Genomic DNA, 19,971 nt, shown 5'->3' on the forward strand with positions numbered 1-19,971 from the left:
CAAACCAGGCGGTAATCCCATGCTCCCTAACACCGTCTGGTAGAACATCAAGAACCAGGAAATCCTTTCCTTTATTTACACTCTGGAGCCTTTTAGAGAAAATACATCCTTCCTCAATATCAGGACATGTGAGATGATTCAAATTAGTTTCACTTCTCGGCAAGTTTGTAAAGTTGGTGCAAAAAAAATGATCCGTGACTGTGTGAAGATACTAAAGAACACAATGCCTGATGCAATTTGGGAGCAAATGTAAATGTACTTTATTTATACAGCCCTTTACAGACCATCCTTACGATGTACCAAAGTGCTTTACAGCAGGTAATGAATATACAAAAGAATAAGTAAAAACAGTGAAAGCAATAAAATACAACAAAATCAAATAAGATAAGTGTCATCATACTACTGGGTATTAAAAGCAATCCTAAATAAGTAGGTTTTTAGCCTAGATTTGAAGATATGTGACACGAACCCAGTCAGAGCAACCACAGGTGGGCGGGTCATGGTACGAGGCCGCATGGGTACAACAGGAAGATTATATTTATATATGGCGGCATGAATGCCTGCAGCCTCCAGAAGCTTGGCAGAGAAGGAATATCCAAAGGAACTTTTAAAGAAGAAAAAGTGGAAAGATACTTTAAAGAGCATGAAATCAGGCTTATGAAAAGTTGAGCTTTTCATAAGTAAATCTGCTAGAGTTCAACATAAAACTAGTGTGGACAAGAGGACTTTTGTTGGACAACCCCAGTTACAAAAGTTGAACACATCAAATAGTGAAGGTTGGATATTTTATGATTAACTATCTGCTCCGGCCAGCTTGCGGTTCACACCTCTGACCAGTTGAATGAAAGATTTGACGCATCAGAACTCACAAAAGACGACAAAGGAGCAGCTGAAGTAACACTTGCACAGTCAACACAGCTCCCACTGAAACCATCAAATGCCACGCTAAAAAGGTGGAGTCGGACAAATACCTGCAGCTGCTCTCACATGCTAATGCTAATGTAAAACTGCATGGTAGCAGCTTTAATCAGTGTTTATTGTAAAAGAGGAAAAATAAGAAAGAGAACTTGGTTCTGGTGTCGATGGAAAACAAATTTCCTCAGCTATCTAAGGCTTCGGTGTAGATAAACATTATCATTTGATTAGATCACTCCTATCTCAGCTGCAACAGCCAGCCAGGTAGAGAGGAATGTGTTGAATGTTAATGGACCATTGTTATTATTCGCATTTCATCAGGGTCGCGTTGTATTCAGATGAAAAGCATTACCATGCAATTAGGAGGGGTAAAAGAGGATGAAATGAACAACACAGCTGATAAGGTGTCTCAGCTTTAATCAATATTTTGCCTTTTTTGCGTGTTGTTGAGCGCTCATCTCAGTTTAGGGGACATTGTTGGGCGGACGAAGGGCAAAACAGAATTTAAGGAGAGGAAAGTGCATTTTTCTGCCTTATTATCGCCTTATAACGGACTGTTGCCATTGAGCATTGGTGTGACATTGTCTTTAAGTTCACTCACATTCCAAAGCAACTGATTTTCTGCCATATAAAACAATGTTTGGTTTGACTTTCCAGTCTCTGTGGCACACAACTGCAGCAAAAATTGCCTCAAGCAAAGCCATTGTATGGCAGTCAGACACACATACAAGCGAAGATGGCCCTGTTTACACACACACACACACACACACACACACACACCCTCTCCAGATGGATGCTTTTCAATGGTTAACCAGGTTAATGTATTTATTCCACTTGTGAGCTTCAGGCACATCAGCAGCTGTTACCCCGTCACCCCCTGCAGATGAGCCTGTTTCTTTGTGGATGTGTGATGTTGACAATGGAGTGCCACATACCTGTACTCCCTGCTCTCCCTCCTCTCCCTCCTCTCCCTCCTCCCCTCCAGGATCTCTTTTTTTTTTCCCCTGGCCCTGCTCCCTGGAGCCATGTGTACACAGCAGCTATCACAATGAAAAATGGATAGAGAGATTAGCCGCACTTTGTCACTGAATGGATGTTGTGTGTTCTCCATCCCAAGACGCCAAAGGGCTTGTTGTTGTGACTGATAAAATGGCTACTGCCTCCTATGACTGCACGGAAATACAGCCATAGTGGAAGATTTGTACGGCTCTCTGTCACCTTGTGTACCACAAAGTGAGTGCACGGCAGGATGATTTCTGCTTTAAGTTTGGACAGTAGAAACTGGCATGTTTAGCTTTTTTGAGCCATTTGAAGCCGTTCTGCATCTGCTTGGTTTCTAGGGGAACATCATCCTGTGTCAGATCAGCTGTGGAATAATAAGATAGCTGTGGAGGTGGGGAGGCGGCACAGAGACTGTGAGGGAAGTCACCGCCACAGCAGGAACACAATAACCCCAGAGACAACTGGTGTATGTGTTTATTCTGGCTGTCGGGACGTGTTTTTATCTCAGCCAGCCTTCGTTGGTATTGAGCACTGAGCTGCAGCATTACCATAGCGACAGGTTTTGCGTTATCCAAGATACTGCACACATAACAAAATCACCACGTTAGTTGATCACTTAATTGTACCCACTTATTGACAGGTCTGCACACAGTTTAGAAAAGTTAAAGTTCACGCTCACACACTCCCACGGGGAAAAAAAACATGTTGGCTGTTATTCCCACAGTGAGTAGATTTGGATGTGTGTGCTTCTATGCTCTGTATGTTGAATAAAAAGTGACCGGTTGCTCAATATAGTCATGCTTTTGGCCTATAGGGCCTGTCTTCTTTCATCATCGTCGTCTGAGCTGAGAAAAGCAGCAGAAGATGACTCAAGATTACGCTCTGCAAACGTTTTATTGATGGCTTTCAGTGTTCAATGGAAGGCTTAGTTTTCCTGGTTATCGCATTATGGGGGGAAACAGGCTTGTATTTGACATCCTAGCTTTAGGGAGGAGCTGTTTTCTGGTAGATAACCAAATACCAGAAATGGTTCTTAAACTTAAAATGGTCATTATTCTGTTGAAAAAGACAGAAAAGATCATTAGTTGTACCCATGCAGATGGACTTGCAGTCTGTATCTTTTGCAAATGAGACGCTTCTCGTCATCCAGTGATGTAGACGAGGCAATCCGTGATGTTGTCCATATCCGAACCTGTTCAGATAGTAACAGGCACTTTGATGAACAAGCCTCCAAAACTCAGACTTTTCTTTCGCCCGTTTAATGCGATGAAACTGGCCCAACATGTAATCCCTGAACGTTGTGTTCCAGACTAGGAATCGATAGATTCTGTTTCACAACAGCCTCACAAACAGTTGTTAGAGTGTGTTGCGTTATTGTGTCTCTACTGGGGAGAAAAACAAACAAAATAGCTCAATTATGTTAATCTACAGCATGCAGTTTTCTGGGGAGAAGTGTTGCTTTAATCGTGTCAGTTCAGCCCGAGAGGTTATGTTTTTAAGGAAAGAATCAGTAAGAGGTTAAATCTCCATCTCCTCCTGTTTCTCACTGGAAAGCCTATCTGTTAGCTGAACGTAGGGGGGGGGGGGGGGTGTACTCATAACACCTGCCCTTTCATTGGTCACCTGTGATAGCCTTTTCACATATACTGCCTGGGACAATAAAGCTTAAAATGGCAGCTGACAATGAAAGATAATGGTGCCGTCTCCATGTAAAAGCATCCATGTCCCATGAAAGTACCACCGCGCAGAATTTAAATAATCAGATTAAATAGATCAAAAGGCACAAAAGCGGATAAACTATACAATAACTAATGGGTAAATCAAACCTCTGCGTTTACTGCAAAGTCACTTTTACGGTTAACATTGGGGCGCGAGGATATTTCAAAGAACATAATCAATAAGGCAGCATTATTTCTGCGTGACAAGATGAAATGCCATGCAGGGGATAATAAATTGTTTGTTCTCTTGTGAGTGCTTGGCTAGACGCAGCGTAATGAAAAATTGATAGCACAATTTAGTCAACGTTTGATGGATCTCCATCATGTGCTCTGACAGCAGAGCCAGCAGCAAACCACGTGAATAGTAAACATATTTAAAGAATGATTCGGCCAGAGAAACACCTGAGTTTATCTGTGCTTTATCCGATGTTAGTGAGGCGTATCTGCATCACATCTCTCTGGAGATATAAAACTGCGAACCTCCTCAGTGTACAGTTAATTTTGCTTACTTTGCTCTTAACCTGACTAAAATGTCTCTGCAGTCTGGGAAATGATGTCAAGGTGGGTGTAATGTTAATCTTCACCAGGTGGGGGCGCTTGTTCACCGTTTAGCCATCAACTGTATCACACATGAAATGATGGTAATCACCTCTGTGCTTGTAAAGGAGCATAACTGATAACACGGGCTGTCACTCTGAGGGAAAACATGATGTCATTAAACCACACGGGCATACACATTATAAAATAAGTATGTTTTTATTTTCAGCCGCTTGATTTTGATGGATTAAGACTACAATATTACGCCCCCCTCCTGACTAATTCAGACAGTATTTGTGTTTGTACTGGAATGATCTGAACGGATGACCTGGACTCGAGGTCTATGGGTCACAGCAAAAACATATAGCGACTGAATTCCTCACTTCTCATTCATCTCCCAGGAAAACAGAGCAAGCCTTATCTCATACTGTGCAAAGCTGACACCATATGGAATGTGGTTGTAGACTTGAAATAGAGTCAAGCGATACGCATTTGTCGTGCTGGGCGCAGATGCATTGTAGCCCCCACACTGCGTTACTCATAGCTACTGTACACTCACACATAAACGTGCATTACGTGCGAGTGCACGTGCACTTACAAGCACTGTTGCACTTTATTCTTCCACCTCTCCCTCAACAACCTTTTCCTTCCCTCTCTGCCCCGCACCCCGCCCTCCTTTTCTGTCTCTCACACACTCACAAACCCCCCCTTTCCTCTGTCTGTGCAGCAGTGACGAGCTCAGACCCCCGTCAGGGCTGACAACTGTTCGCCGGATGATGCCACAGAGAGGAGGCAAGAGGCCATAGTTAAGGGGATGACACTGTCTCCGTGTTCTGCAGCATCAGCCCCACACATTTAGAAAATGCAGCCCAGAAAAGCCACCATCTGTCAGGATGCCTCTCTCTTAGAAAGCCAATTTGTGACCTTCTCTCTTATCATTACCCCATTAGATTATTTTTCCATAATGAATAGGGTTAATACATTTAATACATAATACTAACATCTGAGGCTTAATCTAAGGGAGGCAGATGCTTTAGCTCCTGTACTAAAGCGCTGACTAACAGCCTGAGTCACAAGCAGCACTGCAAGATAGCAGGCTTTCCCCTCCCTGTGCTCTCCTTCTATCTTCTTCTTAAAATTAAACAGCTTAGACATTGCAAAAATAATTGGATGGTGACTTCACAGCATGGTGGAGAAATAAAGTTTGACATTTGAGAGGAATGCTGTGGTGAGTTTGTCAGTAACTACGAGGCTACAGCTAGGAGAGAGTCAGCTTAGCTTCAGAGGTGCTCGTAAACAGAATTAACATGAAGTTGAGCTAATCCAGCTTTTACCCGCAGGTATAACCACAAGTGGGCATTTTCATACCCTCGCTTTTGTGCAGATTAGATAAGCAAATAAATGTTGTCAGTTACTGCTTCAGCGTTAGTTGGGGGGTTTCAGAGCTTTTTGGACAGAAACATCACAATTTAACTCCACATTCTAAGTATTTCTGCCGTGAAACGTCAAAAAAGAAAGACAAATCAACAAATCCATCAAATTTATTTAAGTATATTCAATGATCGAATAAATTTCAACTTTTGTAGCTGTTCTTATCTCATGGTCAAATAGTAGCTAAAATGTAGCTAATGCTACTTGCAGTTATTTTATTGAAATGTCATGAGAACATGTGTGACCACATGTTAAATTTTAATATGATACATGGTGTATGACCATGATTTCTGCCTGTGACACCTCAGATGCTGAAGAAAACAACTCCTACACTAATTAACAATGGAATCACAGATTGTTAGCAAAAGAAATGGTATAGGCCTACTGTGCATTTTTAGTTTTGCATGCATTTGCAGAGTAGTTTTGCATTAACTGTACACAAGAGGTTCAAGTAACTGTATACAAAACAGTACGCAAGCTTTGGCCAGACTATTAGTCCTGATTAGTATTATTATTTGCAACCTTTAACTGTAGCCTATGTACAGGATTTATGATAAGTTCAGAAATAAATGGAAATTGAACTGAACCGTATCTTATTAATCCTCAAATTGAATATTATATTGCTGCAGTATACATTAGTGTTTGGAAAATGAAATAAAGTCATACAAAAAAAATCAATTAAATCAGAGTTTGATGGTCATAATACTTGTAAGATGTTTCCAGGAAGTGATGCAAAGAGGAAACTTAATTAGATTATCCTGTGGAGGCTAAGACAAAAACTGTGCACGGCATTTAAAGCGCCTGGAGGAATATGGAGTGGCGGTTTCACCCATGCAGGCTTCATTGAGTTGAATGAAATCTATGATTTCAGCTTGTAGTATTCACTGTACACAGAAGTACGTACAGCTCCTTGGGTGAAGACCAAGGTTGAATGCACAACTTAAGTCAACAAAGATTTCCTTTAAAGATATTCACAGACTTACTGGGGTATTATCATGTGTAGTCGAGCTTGTCCTTCAAAGGTTGTCACTGCCAGTTCTGCATCCAAACACTAGTAAAGGGTGCCACGCCATTAATTGTGTCCATGTTTGTTTGTTTTATTCAGTCACACAGTATACAACAAATGTGTTAGGTACAATCATAGCATTTGTTAAGTGACTGAAACGGCACAGGCTGAAGCGTAATGCTTATATTTAAGCCAATAAAGTAAAAAAATAGAAGAATAATGAAGCAAAATCATTAATAAACACAAAATCCTTCACAAATTATAAATACTTGTAGCCCTCAAAAATTGCGTTAGAAACCATTGTTTTAAAAAACAAAAATGTACTACAATTTCTTACATTTATATTAGCATCATTCCATAATGAAACCCCAACAACAGATATGCATGTCCTTTTCATTTCTTTTTTGGCCTTTGGTACAGAAAATTTGTGTCTCTTGAATTATACTTTGTTTCTTGAGATGAGAAAAACCTTTGTATGCTGACTGGGAGTAACTTTGATTTCATGTTCATGTTTCATTTCATTGTTTCATGTTGTGAATATAATCTCCAACTCATAATGAATATTAATGAAAATAAGGGGTCAACGAACTGACCTGTGAAGCACTCTGAAACTTAGATCCTGCCACAGCTGCAGCTGTTTGTTTGATCCATCACTCACCCATCCATCAAGACATTTCTTTACTGTGTGATGGCCTGCAGTAGAATACCTGCCTCATATCTTTTCTTTCAGCTCTGAACGTGCGCGCTGTAGTGATGTTTGCCCAGGACAGATGATAAAAAAAAAAGAATTTAAAAGAAAATCCGACTGACATTGATCTTGGTCTATTCTGGAAAGCAAAGTTTCCCGTCAGCCATTTGCAGGATTTATATTGTTTCACTTTTGCCAGAGGGGATGTGTACATCAGCTGTTCCGTAATCAATTTTCTGTCTCCACCTGGTTATTTTTATGCAGGCACACACCGGTGTGTATCAGATTGTGTGTCTTGCACCTTAATAGGAGACTGTGATAATGTATTCATGAAGTCATCAATTAATCTGTCACTCATGGGATGAAAGCAGCTCAGCCTTATTTTCAGTGTTCACAGTGGATCAAAGCCGACATGGCGGGTTGCATGACATGCACCTTTATAGAGGAGACAAATTTTACAGGATACTTTATGAGGTGCACAATTGCTGCACAAAGACACACTTTTCACTCCCACAGATGTTGAGACAACCCCCCCTCACATACACACACATCCCACAACTGTTTCGCTTTGCCAGGAAGGCTGTTGCCAAGGCACAGAATGAGCGAGTTGATTGGTCGTCTCTGCTCATCACTGCAGGAATTCACCAGCTGGATTGGCTGGTTTAATAAAGGAAGCTTTTCAAGATGTTCTCTTATCTGCTCCTTCACCAGCCATTGGATCTCTCATTACTCTCATTATTGATACACACTTCTCATCCTCTTTAATTTGCTCCGCTTCAGAATTTCTTCTTTTAATACCGGCTCTCTCTCCCTTTTTTTCTTCTTCTTCTTAAACCAGGCAAGGTGTGAGAGGCTACAGATCTGTCCACATCATTATAAGAATCATGATGTCTGAAATGATCCGAGCTATTTGGACTCCCGCTACCACATGTATGATGGATTGATGCTGATGCTGTATGCAGTGGTTATACGACACATGCATCATCATAGAATAAAAATCCTGTGTATGCTAGCAGCCCACACAGGCACTTTAGCTGTCAGTGGTTTATATCTGTTGATAAGCACCAATAACAAAATATGTCCTCGGCTTCAGGGTGAGCATGCTTGTGTGTGTTTGATGCATGACTGCGAGTGTGCGTGCCTCACGCCTCTGGCCGTGTGTGACTGTGTGTGTGCGACAGCGCTTCGATGTATGTTCTGAATTAAAAAAAGGTCGCTCAGAGCAAGGATGACTGCTCCAGCAGCCCCCTCACATACACACAGCCAATCTCCATCTACAAAGATGGTATCGTTGTTTACGTGCTCCCTCCTGAATAGAACAAAAGGGGTGAAAATGCATACCCTAAAAAACAACAGGTGCTTATGTAACTGTTTATGTTTATGTATTTGGCAGAGACTTGCTAATGAGGACACAATGCAGCTAACATCAAAGCTGACAATAAGCTTCAAAGAAGGAAAACCACCAGTCAGACTCTGTCAGAGGTGACAGGGGTGACGGTGTAGAAATAGAGTGCAGTGGAGGGGGTAGGGAAGTATGGTGTAAGAGCTAGAGTCGGAGATGCTCTCTGAAGAGTAAGAATGTAATGTAAGAGCTGCGTCTTCAAGAGTTTCTTGAAGATATTCAGGGACGCCCCTGTTCTGGTAGCGCTCAGTAGGTTATTCCACCATCGTGGAACAACACATGAAAGAGTCTGGATGGTCTTGTAGGCGCTGCTAGACGACAATCCTTTGACCACCGGAGTAACCCAGTTGTGACGTAAGCCTTTATGAGAGCATTCAAGTAGATGGGAGCCGTTCCATTAAAGGACAAGACCGTTTTTTTTGACATTGGGCCCTTGATTTCACATTATAACATGATGTTCTACTCACCCCTGCTTGTTGTTGGTCATTTGGAGCTGTTCCGAAGATATTCGAGAGGCGTCTGGCTGCTCTCTTGAGATATTCGGCCATGAAACGGTTTCCTATGGGCAAGCTTATACAGGCACAAACTATGCTGTTTATAATTTATTAATTACTGTACACTAGCACTGATAACGTGGAGGTGCGTCGCTTACTTAAAAAAATCCGGGTTACTAATTTTGAATTTTTGTCGCAAAGTGGGTGTTACTGACGTCATCATCGTGCTACTGCCACAGACAGCCCACAGACAAACACACACAGACTTTACGACAAAAATTCAAAATTACAGTAACCCGGATTTTTTTAAGTAAGCGACGCACCTCCACGTTATCAATGCTAGTGTGCAGTAATTAATAAATTATAAACAGCATAGTTTGTGCCTGTATAAGCTTGCCCATAGGAAACCGTTTCATGGCCGAATATCTCAAGAGAGCAGCCAGACGCCTCTCGAATATCTTCGGAACGGCTCCAAATTACCAACAACAAGCAGGGGTGAGTAGAACATCATGTTATAATGTGAAATCAAGGGCCCAATGTCAAAAAAACGGTCTTGTCCTTTAAGGACTCTGTAGGCTAACATCAGTGACTTGAATTTGATGCGGGCGGCTAAGGGCAGCCAGTGGAGCTGTACGAACAGAGTGGTCACGTGTGCTCTTTTAGGCTGATTGAAGACCAGGCGCGCCGCCATCTTCTTGACAATCTGCAGAGGTTTCACAGCAAAGGCTGGGAGACCAGTTAGGAGAGCGTTGCAGTAGTCAAACTGGGAGATGACCATAGTCTGCACCAGGAGCTGGGTGGTGTGTTGGGTTAGGTACGGCCTGATCTTTTTTATGTTTAACAATGCGAATCAGCATGATCGAGGGCCAGAGGCAACATGATCTTTAAAGGTCAACTGGTCATCAATCATGACAGCCAAGTTTCTAGCTACCTTTGATGGAGCAAGAGATAGGGATTCAGCTTGGATGCAAATGCTGTGGTGTATGGTTGGTTTGGCTGTGAGGACAAGCAGTTCAGTTTTAGAGAGGTTTAGTTGGAGATGATGGGCTTTCATCCATGTCGATATGACAGTCTGAGAATCGTGCTGAGACTGTGTGGTCGTCTGGTGGGAATGACAGATAGAGCTGGGTGTCGTCAGCATAGCAGAAGCCATGTGATCGGATGATCTGGCCCAGTGAGGTGGTGTATATGGCAAAGAGAAGAGGTCCCAGTATTGAGCCTTGGGGGACCTCTGTGGCGAGGTGGTGAGTTCGACATGTGAGAAAAAATAGCACAATTGTCACAACTGTCTGATATATTGATGCCAAAGTTAATCGAGGATTAGAGTTGCGACAGACAATGAAAGAAGGAATAATTCCCCCTAACAGCATTCATTCCCTTGTAAATACATTTTACTTGTTCCTCCTGACAAGAAATGAAGTCCTTAATGGACCTTTGGTGCATTCACATCTTTAATTTGAGCTGTTTCAATCATCCAAAATGCATAATGAGAGGTGTGATAAGTGCCGAACTCTCAATTATTACAGAAACTATGAACACACAGTTTATGAATTAAACCTCAAAAGGCTGAATGTAGCTTTTACTGCAACCACCAAAAGTGTGCTTGCTGGTATGTTGCCATAGTGCAGTGCAGCTGTGTGATGCACATACCGCTCACTGACCATGATTCTCCACCACTCTCCAACAGGCAGCATTATCTTTATCACCTCCTCCAGTAAAATATGAGCAGCAGAACACGAGGCAGGAAGAAGCCAGTTATTGTCAGTTAGCAAAACTGTTTATATTCGTCACTCTTTTTATTTCACATTCGGGGTTTAAATGTATTCCATCATCATTCTTTACAAGGTCTGATGAATGCATTGATGTTATTTACAGCCAGCTGTGTTCCTTTCCATCAGCGCGGTCACCCTTCGGATGTTTACTGCACTTCCACGTTGACCTATTTGGTGACAGGAAGGGGGGTTTAATAATAGGAAAGGTTCCACTTCTCACCTCAAGCACTCGTGTTGTTGGCGTCTTTAACTGTGTCTGTGCCAGGGTGTGCAAAAAGAGACCGTAATGAAGCCCTTAAATGTTTCAATTACATTCTTTAATATGTTACATAGGAAAGTAAAGATTTAACATGCTGGGTTTGATGACACAGTGTGACAATAAATCCCACACATGTGGTTATAAATCCACAAGAGAAACAACTTGTCAACTGTCAAACGATCTATCAATTAAGCTGTGACAGGTAAGACATGCAGTGTGTCATGGTAATCCCTGTTTGCATGTTTTGTTCCTGGTTCGTTATGCCTTTTTCTTCATGTATGTGCTAATTTGTCCGAATCTGAAACCTGAAATAACAGCTGTCAGTGAAAAGATACATCCTGGCTGCACAGAAGAACCTTATAACCCCGATAACACAATTTTCCTGTAGAAGCCCTGTCTCACTGCAAACCTGAACACAAGACAAAGTCCATAACGGAGCCCAGTGTCACCGCATTTTGTACAAAAGTCATGAAACAATGGGCTTTTGGGGTGTCCAGGATTTTCAAAACAAACTCTGTGGACGTACCAAGCAGGAAGTCACCCTGTGAATGTGTCTCCAGGACGTCTCCGTTTTGCTCATAAAAATACACAATTTCTTCACGGGAACCTGAGAAAACCACCCCACCATACACACACTCCCCAATCGGGTCTTTTCCATAATAAAAATGGCTTTCTGAAAATAGATTTTAGAGCTTATTTTTGTTCTCTTGGCTCCTCTTTTCATGGTTTTGCTTCACTTGCACTCCCCTAAGAAGCAATGTTGATAAATAATAAATCAGATTGTTTTTCCTGATAGCATCGTTGCTCACTGCCAAAAGCAGGAAACGGTCCAAAATACAAGATGTGTCGCTTGTTGTTCAGTCCTAAAGTGTTTCCTGTGGTAAGATTAGATGGGTTCATTTCAGGACCAGAGATGCCAGAGGAACAGACGTGCTCCTCCAGCATGACTAGTTAAGAGCAGGAAAATCTACTATTCACAAGACTCCCTCTGTTATAAGACCATACAGTTTACAAGACACTGTATTAAATTTACAGCTTGCTCGCTGGGACCCTCTTGACTCATGGGGAAGTCAAACTCAATCCAGAAGATCCTGAAAGAGTCTTAAAAGTCTTAAAGGTAACATCACTGATGATGTGTCCAGGGTGCATCAAGTTGATGTATATGATACAAGTTACAGTTTAGGCAACAATTTCATCGTTGGATCTAGTCTTAGTTTTTCAGGTGAATGGAAAAAGGAATCTATAACTTGACTGTATTTCTGCTCTCTCCGCTGACTAATTTCGAAATTCTTTTCTTTGTTTCTTCTCTTTCTTTAAATATGAAATCACATGCACAATACGCATTCTTTTCCATCAATTTTTTTAAAGCTCCCCTGTCTCACTCCTTTCGTTTCTTCTCACAAGAATAGCAAATAAATCTACCACCAACATGCTGCTCTTTACACAGTAAGTGTAATGATAATGGCGCTGTACAGTCAGTTAATTCTAACCTCTGTTAGAAGGATCAGTTGCTGCAGCTACTTTGCTTTCAGTGGTATCCCACCAGTTTTTTAATCCACACATGGCCACTATTCAATCTGAAGCAGAACGGCATTTTTACAATGAGAAGATTTCCAAGATTTGTGTAAATAACTATCTGCCATTATCGCTGTCTAGTTAAAACTCTGCTGCAGATCTGATGAAATGAGCCGATTTCTATCGAAACCAATTTCCAGTTCACTCTCAGAAAATTTCAGATTTTCTTGTCCTCATCTGGCAGATCTTAGGCATCACAAAGTCCAGTTGTCATGTCAAAACCCACAGATTTTCCACCGTAGAGCGTAGAGAGCGGAAGAAAAAGCAAACAAACAAAGACTCTCAGACAGTTAAACCTAATTAAGATCAATTTCACCGGAGGGTGAACTGCCCACAGTGTTTATGTGGTGATTGATTTGGAGATGTGTTCATAGGTCAATGAGTGTGGGTGGAAAGAACCCTATATGCATTCACCCCATTTACTGCCATTCCTGTCAAACCCACTCGTGTATTTGAGATGATGCACTGAATTAAATTCTGTTCACTTTTAAGCAACGTTCTCAGAGAGTGGGAGGAAGAGGGTGGAGCAAAGACGGTTCATTTTCTATTTACATTTAGTTTGACTCACACCTTCTGCTGCTGTTACAGTTACTTGGTTAGATTTAAGCAACATAATTTCCTGGTTAGGTTTAGTAGGAGGCTGTTGGATTTTAAAATACGTAGCTTTATCTGGCGTGAGTGGAAGCGACGCAGAAATACACAGTTCTGCAATATTTACCCAAAACAAGGTTAAAAATCATAAAATTTACAAAAGAAAAAGGCAAAACTTTACAAGAAGGTACACAACTTTTGCTTCGTTACCATGGAACAAATGAGGATCTTACAAATTAGGGGTAATTAGGATGCTTCTTCTGATTTGAAACATAACAGGTGAAGTCGGTGTTGACGTTAAAACACTTTGATTTAGAGTGTATTTTGTGTAATATCGGTCTGAACATTTTAAAATGAGATGTTTCCAGAAGTTGCCTGTCCTCACCTGCAGGCACAGAGTTACCACGGCGATGAGATCTTTCCGTACAGGGGTGAGTTTAATGACGCAAAGCCTCATAATGAAATGCTCAAAATAAAAAAAGCACCTTTGTTTAGGCCTTATTTCAGCAGACCTTTCAATGCGTCGGTTCAGTTTACACTACACCTGCTGTCTTAAACCTCCTTAATCCAGATCTAAGACGCACAAGCTTCACAGCAAAATATATAGAAATGTGGCAATAACTGCAAGTGAAATTGTTGTTGGAGATACTTCAGGAGCTAGATCAGCTGTTAGCAACCGATAGTTGTCCAAGGAACCTTATTATGCTGGGAAAAGAAAGACATGATGAAATAACGCCTTAATTATGGGCATAATGATCTCCTCCAAGCTGCTTTTTTCACCTTTTTTCACCAACAAAACTGTGAAAAATGTGCATCACTTTGTCTTCCAGTTCAAAACCATTTCAGATTTCTGCCAACTTTTCAAAGTCAAACACTTTTTTATGCCTTTGCCTGTGTTCCCTGAACATTTTCTGCAGCTCTACATCAAATTGTTTCCTTCTTTTTTGTTGTTGATTTGAAGAAAACACAGATCTTGACGATTCCTGTGGACGCTATGGTTCTGCATCAAGAAACAGAGATGATTTCCATCCCGCATACCACTGATAAAAGTGACAGCGATGCCAGCCTTAGACCAAATGTTCAAAGCGTCTAGATGTTGCTACTGCAGAGCGCCTACAGACAGGGGATCTCATCCTCCAATTTCTTTCATGTTCCAACGATGGCAAAATATCACAGATTTTAAAAAAAGACATGAGGAAGACTTGACGCTTGGTGACCGAGCTAGAAAAGTTATATTAATCAGAAATTGTGGTCCAACACAACCTGCAGATACAGTTTAATGCCACACCTTCATGTAATCGAAATGGGAAAGAATGGAAAACATGCTACATTAGCAATGGAAAGTACAGGGAATACACAAATTATTCAACTAATATGTAAATAAGCCATGTTTTAATAGGCCAAATGGGTTTAATAGATCAATTCAGTTGTTTCTGGTCACGTAGAAGCTAAAACAGCTTTGGCCAGTGCACCCCTCTTGTTTGATACCTATTCCCTGCATTCATCAACATAGATCACATTATGGAAATAAGATTGACGAGGTGCTTATCTCTGCCTGCCAACAGGAGAGTGTCACAGAGAGGAAAACCTGCTCCCTGATAGAATATAAAAAAAAAGACTCCAGCAGAGTTTTCAGGTGCCAGGAAACAGAACGCGATGAACTAAATCATAAATCGCAGCCGTCACATTGCCTCCTTCACTCTGCCATGAAATGTTAACCACATCCGACGAGAACCAGCGCCCCTCTTTGCCAGTCAATGAGTTGCTATAACAACAGGTCTTAACACAGAAAAAGCAGGTTTGAAGTCTTGAGGAAAAACGAGTCTGCATGAAAAGGATGCTGCTTGCCGACTGCGTCCACTCTGTAGGATGATGGAGCTCCTAAATGTAATTCAGATCATTTGTTTCCATTTGGTCAAAGAGGGAGAGCTAATGAATAAGAAGTAATTTTCCATATTCAGAGACAACGAGTGTCATTGTCAATGGGATGAGTTCCCCTTCATCTATTAACCTCTGAACAGGTGGCCATGAACCTGAGACCTCGCAACTTATTACCAATGCTTCTAATTAGACTTTTGGCTCCCTTTGATCCCACATCTTGTTATTCACCGCAGTGGTTTCCCCTGCGCTTTTTGAGTTCAAGTCTGTAAATCTCCTCTGCCTCCTCTTCCCCCCCTTCGCCACGTGAAAGTCATAACTCAAGTCTTTGCGTCCTCAGCTGACTGCGCAGCCTCCATTTAGAGCATCACATCACAAGGCGCTTTGGTCTCAAGGTTGTCCTCACGGTTGAATATCAACCCTGGTAACACTGATCTGCACATGTCTCAGAGAAAGATGGATGGATGTTGGATGAAAGTTAAAGCTCTCAAGGATGCCTAGCAAGAAAAGAAAAATAACTCGCCAGCATTTTTTTTTTTTTTTTCCACCGGTAGAATTACACAGGATTGCATTTGCAATGCGATTAAGTTGGACCTCATCCTGTCGCTGCAGGCACTTCCCAGATGCAATTCTGCCTCCAAGCTGCAAGAAAGTAACCTGAAGTGGAGATCAGATAATATTGAACCGGGCTGTGAGTCCATTTCCCCCCTCTTCAGAGGCTCCCATAATTCCAGAAAAGCTTCTCCTTTCCCCATAATGATCCCGCTAAATCTCCACAGCTGCCTCCCTGAAGAGGGCAACAGCCTCCGGACCTGTAAGTAAAACCACAGAGCGTGCACAGTGAGGCCAGTAAACATGGATGATTTGCTCCCGAACACATTGAAACGCCCCAACTTCATCCCTGGGGTTGCAAAGGAGACTTTGTGTATAGATATACATAAATATATATCTATACACACACAAATAAGAGGGATAGGTGAGGAAAGGAGGAAAAGTGACCGATCTGGGCTAGAAAAGATGAAGAGGGACGAAGTGAATAGAAAGAAGCCACTAAACCTGCTCTGATTGCTCACCAGAGCATGTGTGTGCTTTGATTAGCCCTCCAGTGAAGTGGTTCAAACCAAATAGATCCTCCGTGTTTGTATCAGCTCCACACTAATTAAACAAAACCTGCTTTTTCATTGCATGATTCTGCACTGATTAGATTTAAGGTGAGGCGGCTCATTCAAGTGAAACGCTGTTGATTTTTTAGCTTTGAAGCAGCAAAGTAAAACCTCCGTTCTCCTGAAGGAGCTGCGACCAACAAGTATCCTGAGGTCACCTGATGTAAAGAGACATTTTCCAGTCACGTGGAAGGAAAGTAATATCACATGAAAAACACAAAAAATTGAAAAAAAAAACACTGACATTACTGTGTTCTTTCTCATTTTACCTCATATCTTTGTTACCAACTCCACCAACACAATAAACTTCACGTCGGCTGATTGACCCGGTTGAAGTCCAGCAGAACCCGCTGCAAACATGGCCCTTTCCTCTCACTGGAAAAAATGCCCCCCCAAAAATAAGTTAAAAAACAATAAATATGAGACGTTTTTGCTTGAAATAAGCAAAAAAATCTGCCAATGGAACTAGTGAAAATCAGCTTGTCAAGATTTCTTGAAATAAAATGTGAAATTTAGGACTTTTGAGTTAAAAGTGATCTTGAAATTAGCTTAAAAACCTCTTCAAATGAAAAAAAAAAGCTTGTTTCATGTGAAATTCAACTCAAAACAATTTGTTTTCAAGACTTTTTCACATAACAAGATATTACAGATGTATTGTATTAAAACAAGTCCCTATATCTGGCTGAAATGGTACTTGTTAGGAAATTGTGTCTTATATCAAGTGTAATGAGATACTCAATGAGACAAATATACTTGGTAAGATTTAGATTTTTTCCAGTGCTGGGTTTGCCGTCAAAGCTTCCCAGCAGAGGTAGAGGGGTCTCATTTGTCTCTCTCCAGAGAATATGGCACAAACAAGCAAGTCTAAGACTTTATAAATTATTTCTTCAGCCTTAGTAATGTTAGATAACTATCTAGATCATGTGTAAGGAACCGCAGGGGAGTAGTTACTTGAAATGGATTAGTAAATACGTCTCAGAGAAAACTCTCTTCACTTTGATAGATCCTGGATTCACATTCGTAATTTCCTTGGAAGAAGAGGAGAAAAACAGAGTGATCCACCCAATGTTGAATTAAAGCTTTTGCCTTGTGCTGTGGAGCAGCCTGCCAACGTGGCCATCAATATCTGCTCATCTAATAGATGCACAGTCTTGCAAAATAAAATTGAGTTTCATTCACAGTCGCCTTGAGGATCATATTGAAACCTATCGATTGTCTGTTTTACGCTCGCCTGCGGCCACTGGTTCTGGGATGAGATGCGCTAAGTGACGCAGCCAAATGAGCGCGGTCACAGTGGCGTCAGGTGGGTTTGGGTAGCACGCGTTCTGGCCTTAACCTTGAAGTCATGTTCGACCTCGCTCTGGATAATGCCCTTGCATGGGGGAGGAGGTGGGCAGGAAAGGAGGAGGTGTGGTGGAAAGAAAGGCAAAGGGAGAGGGGAAAAAAAAACCACAGCGAGGAAGGCTGGCAGGGCATTTAAAGAGCTGCAGACACTCCAGGACGTGTGGAGGAGGAGGGAGAGGGAGGAGGAGAGGGAGGAGTAGAGCAAAAAAGGATGCCAGAAAGGTCACTAAGCAAAAATGATGAAGTCATCTCTATTAGATTTTTCTGCAGCTGCAGCCTGGATGAAGGCTGGCTGCTTGCCAAAGAGGTGAGCTGGCTTTACCTGCAGCCAGAGCTCCTCAGGCATTAGAGGCTCATCAGTTTTTTTGGATTCACATAGAATTTTAATCGATATCTTTGCCTCTTTGGATTTACGCTGCATCTTAAAAAGGCTGTGTAAACATCTTGGCCAACATCACCGCCGAAAGGAGAGATGGATCAAACTTCCCCTCAACCAGTGAACATGAGTTCACTCTGTCCGTGCGTTTGTCTCCTTGTTTGTCTCCAGTGTCTGCTGGCAATTTGTAAAAGTCCAATAACTGTTCCCAAAAAGTTTGGACACCGGTTTCCTCCAGGGCCCTGCATATGCTCGCCCGCCCGTCTCTCCGACTGCTAAACCGGTGATGCAACAAATAGGCAATCCACTCCCCATGGCCCGGGACAGCTTTAGGTCTGTTGCCCGACACAGGGAGAGCTTTGCTCCTAAGAACTTCCTCTGTTAACAATGTGTCAATATAGGTATTGACTGCATATTTTCTGAACAGTTTTCTGTTTTGCTTTTAAATTTAAATTTCCCACGAAACACACTAGAAAAAAATCTAAATCTTACCAAGTATATTTGTCTCACTGAGTATCTCATTACACTTAATATAAGACACAACTGCCTAACAAGTACCATTTCAGCCAGATATAGGGACTTGTTTTAATACAATACATCTGTAATATCTTGTTAAGTGAAAAAGTCTAGAAAACAAATTTTTTTGAGTTGAATTTCACATGAAACAAGCTTTTTTTTCATTTGAAAAGGTTTTTAAAGCTAATTTCAAGATCACTTTAACTCAAAAGTCCTAGATATCACATCTTATTTCAAGAAATCTTAACAAGTCGATTTTCACTAGTTCCATTGGTAGATTTTTTTGCTTATTTCAAGCAATAACGTCTTGTATTGGTTGTTTTTTACTTGTTTTTGGAGGGGCGTTTTTTCCAGTGCAGCGACGTGAGAGGAATATACAGCATGAGAGCAAACTTCCCTTCTACCCAAAGCCTCAATGAACCACAGTATAAACTGCAGCCCAGTCACGCTGTGTTTGCTCGGGGAATATAAGTCCTGTATGTGATGAGTAACAGAGAGCAGGTGTGCTGCATGTGACACGACAGGAGATGACTGCAGTTGGTGGGCAGGTGAGGAATAGCAAGGTCCAGAGCCACAGGAAGCATTAGTGATGCACAGAGGAGGATGAATCAGATGCAGCTATGACCAAGCTTTTTGGATGACTCTTCTGTTGCAAAGCTGCCAGCCACCCACACAGGTGCTCTCACTTACGTTGCCTGATTAGACCTCTTCAGGATCGTGTGGGAGGGTGTAAGCTGACAGGTCACACTTTAATTTCCAGTTTTAGCCCGACCTGCAGGCCAGCACTTATGTTGCGTTCTTGGTTTGTTGTGTCATTTATGTCGTGTTTATTATTACACAAACTAGGGATGCACCGATACCACTTTATTTCAAACCAATACGATACCAATACTTGGATCTGAGTACTTGCCGATACTTCTACCACAAAAACATGCAATGAATTGGAAGACAGGTTTCGGTCTCCTCAGCCTAACCACACTGTTCCTGATTAGCTCGACATCTCCCCTGGCGGCCAATCTAAAAAAATACAACAAAAATGACAAGCCACCCTCTGATCGCAGTCTTCGTGCAATAAATTGGTATTGGTTCATGGTATCAGTTAACTTTAACGAGTATATTAGAATAGTATTGGCCCGATACCCGATACCAGTGTCGGTGCACCCCTAACACAAACTGATACCGATATCACAAATAATAGTGTGACTGCCCCTTTGTGTCCTGAGGCAAAGTTTTTAAGTCATCGTGTGTAGTTTTAGTGCCTAAACCGAACCAAAACTTAAATGAAAAACAAGAAATGGAAGCTG

This window comes from Odontesthes bonariensis, chromosome 8, assembly GCF_027942865.1.
Source record: "Odontesthes bonariensis isolate fOdoBon6 chromosome 8, fOdoBon6.hap1, whole genome shotgun sequence".
Lineage (NCBI taxonomy): Eukaryota > Metazoa > Chordata > Actinopteri > Atheriniformes > Atherinopsidae > Odontesthes > Odontesthes bonariensis.